Below are 6,568 nucleotides of genomic sequence, written 5' to 3' on the forward strand. Positions count from 1 at the left end.
CCAGGGAGAGACCGCAAGACGGGCTGTGACTCACAGCTCAGAGAGGAGATAATTACTGTTTCCTCCTCACCTCTCTTCCTCTCTCCTCTCCACCCCATCCATCCCTCCCTCGACTTTCTCTTGTTTTTTTGGGGTTTTTTTCTATCTCGCTGCTCTTCCTCTCCAGCTGAGTGATTACCCCTCATTAAAAATCAGAATAAAACATTGTTAGCACAGATCGTTAGGGCGCTCTCTCCCGCCTCTCTCTCACCCGCTACTCCGTCGTTAGCACTCAGCGCCGGCACTAAACGAGCGGCCTTTGAGGAATGTTATTCTAATTCCAATTAGCTCTTCAGGCTTGGAGGGAAGCCAAGTCGCAGAGAAAAAACACTAAAGCTACGGGCACGCGCGCACCAATGAGAAGCAAATAAGGGCATACACACAGAAGAACAAGCACACACACACACAAGGGTTACATGCATAAGTACACTGAAGTGACGTGCACGCTCATTTTCAAGAGACCAAACACACACACACACACACACACACTCAAGCGACACACACTGAATACTCTGAGAATAGCAGCAGCTAATGGCTTTGGCAGCACTCTCACAGGGACCTGAAGAGCAATTAGGCTCCAAACTACACATTGTAAATCCCCTCTGATTACTGTGTGTGTGTGTGTCTGTGTGTGTATGTGTGTGTTAAGCGCTGTTTATCTGCCACCAATTACCTCGCCCTGCCACAAGAGACGCACACTGGATAAATGGAATCTAAAAACACACACGCACACACACACACACACGCACGCACACACACACGCTTGTTCAGTGCATGCACTCAGGTAAATGTGCACAGTCATACAGTGAACAGGACACACACACACACACACACACACACGCACACGAATACACACTCATAGCTGTCTTATCAGTTTATGTTGGTGTGACTGGGGGATTTAGTCACATGACCTGCAAGACAGGAGCAGCCAGGCGCCAAAACTAATTTCCACCTTCAAAGACTCCCTTATCTCCTCAGACGCCGTGTGTATATGTGTGTGTGTGTCTGCATATTTGTGTGTGTGAGGGAGTGTGTGTGTGTGTGTGTGTGTGTGTGGTTGATGATCTGATGTCCTCTGACAGAAAGACTCGCAGCAAATCATGTATCACTGTCTCATCTGCATCAACCAGGGACACACACACACACACGCACACACACACACACACACACATACACTCACACACGCACAGAAAGCAAGCAAGATAGAGAGAGACAGACAGATAGATGGACAGATCAAGAGAAAAGACACATACACACAGCAGTGCAGGGGGACGTGGAGACAGTAAGAGCGAGGGAATAGCAGATAGGCCAAGTGAAGGATGTGAAGCATGGAAAGAGATGAATTTAAAGAGGGAGGGAGACACAAAGAAGAGCCGCGTCTGATTCAGTGTCATATTTCTTTTAAACAACAGATAAAAACCTTCGGCCCCCACAAAGCCAAAGTTCAGGGAGATACAGAGACGAAAAGACAACAATCTGTATTCCAACAGCTCGCGTTTCACGGGAGGCTTCTGGGGAAGCAACTCTCATCCGACCTGTGAGGCAAAATATCAAAGGTGAGCCCGGGCAGAAAACAACCAGCTGGAAAAACACCACACCTGGAGGTGCAAGGTTTCCAAGCGACAGCAGCAGTGGTGGTGTGTTGTATATTTCATGGTGCTCTTTTGAAGTTACTACATTTTTCCACCAGCTCTTCAAAGGTCGAGACTGCAACTGCGTTTCATCATCCCACCCCACACCCTCCCCGCACACCATGACTTTCTCCATCTCCTCACCACTCTCACTGATGTTTCACTCATGTTGTATTCTCTCTGTTCGCCCACACCCCCCTTCTCTTTTTCTGGCTCTTTCTCTGTCAGCTGTGGTTTCTCTCAAATCAAATGAAAATCTGAATGAAATCAATTGAAATCAAATCATATTTAAGGCTCGGTGACGGATCTGCGATGGCACAAAGAGAGCAGAGACAGAGAGGCGAGAGAAGAAGGGTACTCGCCTTCCTGACCTACATGATAAACCACAAATCAAGACAGAGATCAGAGGGGGATGTAGTGTCAGTGTGTGTGGGTTTAAAGGCGAGAAGAAGACTATGTGCTATGTGCTTTACACGTGTGTATTATATATATATAAAACACAAGTGTTCACTTAAATCTGGGGATTTACATACCTGTATGTAAATCCTCAGGTTTAAGTGAACACTTGTGTTTCCTGGATTCATTATTTCCACTCTAATTGTCTACAAGGAATGAAAATATCTGTATAATGTAAAATAATTGCAAATGAGCTCACTGATTATCAGGTGAGTCAGAGTGACGACTGTATCATTAGCTGTAATTGCCCTGCTAATGATACACACAAATTCAGACAGGGGGTGAGTGTGTGTCCATATACTGTATGAGTGCAGGATATTCTTCATATGTGTGTGTGACCCATTTGTCCATGTGTGTCCTTGTGTGTGTGTGTGTGTGTGTGTGTCTACATTGCTGTGTGCGATTTGTTGTCCACATCATATCCATTAGCATCCTCCTGACCTGGAGCCGTTCCAGCCAATCAGATTTTAGTGTGCTGTCAGCAGGTGTCGTCAGCTCGCTGTGAGATTTATCAAAGTGACGGAGCGCACCGCACAGCACGACAACAGCATTTATCTCTCTCTCTCGCTCGCTCTCTATTCTCTCTCCCTCTGCGCCACACACACACACACACACAAACACACACACACACATACACACACACATGCACACACACACACACACACACACACACACACACACACACCAGAGCACCACATGAGAATCACATCAGCATCACTTTATTTACTGCAGAAGCAGAGGATGCTCATGCTGAAGAAGAGAAATACTGACAAGTCCTGTGCTGCAGTGATCTTCGAACATACAGACTCACAATATGAGGCCAACAACATAATAAGAAGAAGAAGAGGAGGAGGAAAAAATATGAGAAAGAAATAAACGACAACAAGAAGAAAGAATATAGCTCAAAAAATTATGAAAAACAAGAAACACAGAAACAAGAAAATGGTTGAGCAAAATAAGTAACTAATATTAGCAGTACTAGTAATATTTTAAGACAAATGAAGACATACAGAATATCATCAGTAATGGTGATAACATAAAGAAGGGAAAACACTGCAAGTTAAAAGACTAGTTGAAAGCTAACTGATTTAAAGGATACTTCAGTTAATTACAACTCGTATCTTTCATAGTTTTGCTCATCGTTCTTGTCTATAATAATAATAATAATAATAATAATAATAATAATACGACAAGTCAGACTATCGGAACTGTGGTAGGTAAACCCCAAGATTAGCCACATTTATTTGTAAAAGAAAATAAAGGCAAACAATAAAAATGTACTGATTCAACCACAAACCACCATACGTGTCTCAAAATAAGCTCATTCGACCAAAACACTGGCAACAAACTCACTCATCCATTGTGACTTATAACACACTGACCTAAAACACACTAACTACCGGGAGCATTACATAAATGAAGAACTTTTATCTTTGAAGTTTGAATGTTTTTTCACATCAGTATTTCATTATAGAATAAGAATACTACATTTTCACTTTATTGACTGTTCTAAAGTATATGTAACAAGAATTAATCAGAATTTTTTTTATATATTTGCATATAGTAATTTACTTTTGAAAAAAAAAAAGTTAAAATTCCTGAAATTCCAGGGCTACAATACTGTAATACATACAAAAAACCCATCAACATGTAAAGTAGGAGAAGTGTCTCCACACCCTGCATGTATGGCATCCAATAAGAACACCTGGTCATGTGGATGGGGGTCATAAACTTTCCACCTCCACGCAGAGAAAAATTTTAGGAAGGGGGACTATGGAGGCAGGAACAATACTGACATCCAGTTTTGATCAATGTATGTTAACAATCGAAAAAGACTGTAATGCTCTGATTACATTAAACCTCATAATTCCAATATATTCAATTAAATACAATATAATTTTACGATATAAATGCATAGATGCTTCCTGCTATTGTGCTCAATCTAATACATCACATTCACTAAATACAACCTCTGACTGTATCTTTGACATTTAAATGGCTTCAAACTGCTTTTTTTTAGGTTGATTGCTTACAAAACGCTCTCACATTGTAAGATTTTCCCCTCAGGACAGTCCTCACACACCACACACCATGCCACCCATGACCTTTGACCTTTCACTGTGCAACGACCCCTTCATGATGATGTACAGCAAGCTCATCATCTCCATGGTAACATGAACTAGTTGCACAGAGCAGCGCCATGGGGGAGTGTGTGCACGTGAGTGTGTGCATGTTTCTGTGTGTGTGTGGGGTCAATCAGTGAAGGAGGAGGGGACTTGATACACACACACACACACACACACACACACACACACACACACACACACACACACACACACACTCTAATAGGGCTCTCCATCTGTCTATGTAAATCAATCCTGACCTTTGCTGAACTCTGGCTGTGCAGTTTGACAGTTAATCACTTGATAAGTGTGTGTGTGTGTCTCTGTGTGTGTGTAAGCTATTGTTTCTTGTTTGGTGTAATTGAGTACAGAAAAACAGCAGGCCACCAAACCATCAGACAAAGTGGAAGTAGCGCAATGTGTGTGTGTGTGTGTGAGATGACGGTCAGATGTTGATATTTTCTGACCTTGGTGGTGAATCAGACGAGTGATGTCTGTCTGTCTGTGTGAAAAGCTGAGAGGAGAATGATGGACAGATTATGTTTGTTTGTGAAAGCATCTTCATGTATGAATAATACATACACAGTATTGTTACATGGGTTACAGCGTACAGCTCATTTCATGCAGAGTTGTTGTCTGCGTGTCTGTCTGTCTATCAGGAACCATGTTTGTGTTGTTTAGATTAATTCTGGTTTTGCATAAACCAAAGAGAGTATAAGGTCATATTGAGTTTCACCCTAAAGAATGAACAAATGACCAGAGACTAATTTAGCACAGTGACTATCTTTATGTGCCGTGATTCACATGTTTGTAAAATGTGTTTCTTGTACACTGGAAAAGGAGAAAAAATAAAAACAAATCAGTAACTTATATTAACAGTTTTAGGTGAGGAAGTGGATAGAAGAAGCACTAAAGGATAGGCTGGTAATGTTCTGTGTATTTGTAATTGTCAATAAGTCCCATAAAAACACCACAACCGACAGTAAATTCTGATAACAAGTATTGCCTGTGTATCCAAAGCCTGATGTAGCTCATTCCTCCGTGACTAGACCTCCTTTGGTGTCCAAAAACTATGAAAACCCATCAATGAGCACATCATTGCCCTGGGTGACATGTTACCGAGTAGTCCATCAAATGTGTATTAATACACAGCTGGAAATAGTCCCAAACAGACACTTAATTGTGTTTTACTAACGTTTGCTAAAAACTACAGTGCCCAGCTGTTTGAGGAAATGAAAGGGCCATTTTTTAAAAACGAAAGTATATATTTGTAAAGACTAAAGTGTGAGCTCGAGTCTGAGTGCCAGATACAGTGAAGAGAAGCCGGAAAGCATTGAGATAGAGGACTAAGGCATTGTTGGTTTTGTAAGCAATAAGAAAAAATATAGGATAAAGCTACAGTGTCACCTCTACTTCTGTTTACCTTCAGCAAAGTAAAAGTATTTGTGATCAACTAGACGGCAGTTGCTCTAAACATAATCTAGGTTACATTCCTGTGTGGACAACGTGTCGATATCGGCTTCTCTCGTGTGTGACGAGTCTGGTCAATATGTCGATACAGTTTCTAGACGAGATCTCTATATTGTTGTGTGGGCTCGGAGGGTCATTATGTCAGTGGGTGTGCAGACACACACACACATACACACACACACACACACACACATACGGATGTCAATGGACTGCCAGTGGATTTGATAGATTAATGTAAATACTCAGTGAAGACTCAGATAAACCACACAGAATCAGATTTTTAGAGGTTAAAATGTCATTCTTAAATTGCAGTGGGAATACAGCGTCAGACAGGAATAAGGATGTCTAGTCTCTGAAGGGGATTCAGTTTATAGAGAGGGACTCTGTGGACACCGACTGCAGCTGGAGCTTATTGACAAGACATCAACAAAACACTGTTTAGACACTGTAAGAATACAGCTGGGCAACCCCCGCCGTCAGCCCGTCAGACACTATCAAATCGACTTTGAATCTTACCAGCAAAGACATTCAAATATACTGCATGTGGTTTTGAATGAAACTACTAGTGGAGTCAAGTTGTAATACACAGAGATATACACTCACACACACACACACACACACACACACACACACACGCACACACACACACTCACACACACAAATGTTCCCAGATTAACCTAATCAAGCTAATCTGTCAGATTAACACACATTATAAAATGGCCACTAATCCCCGCCCGTCCTTCTACAGAGCCAACTGAGCGGTCATTGAGATAAACACAGCAGCAGCATCTCTGCTGTCGTTAGACTGAATCACACGTCACACGAAGAAAAACATTTGTCTGTTTGTCG

Source organism: Enoplosus armatus, chromosome 4 (assembly GCF_043641665.1).
Source record: "Enoplosus armatus isolate fEnoArm2 chromosome 4, fEnoArm2.hap1, whole genome shotgun sequence".
In the NCBI taxonomy this organism is placed as follows: Eukaryota; Metazoa; Chordata; class Actinopteri; order Centrarchiformes; family Enoplosidae; genus Enoplosus; species Enoplosus armatus.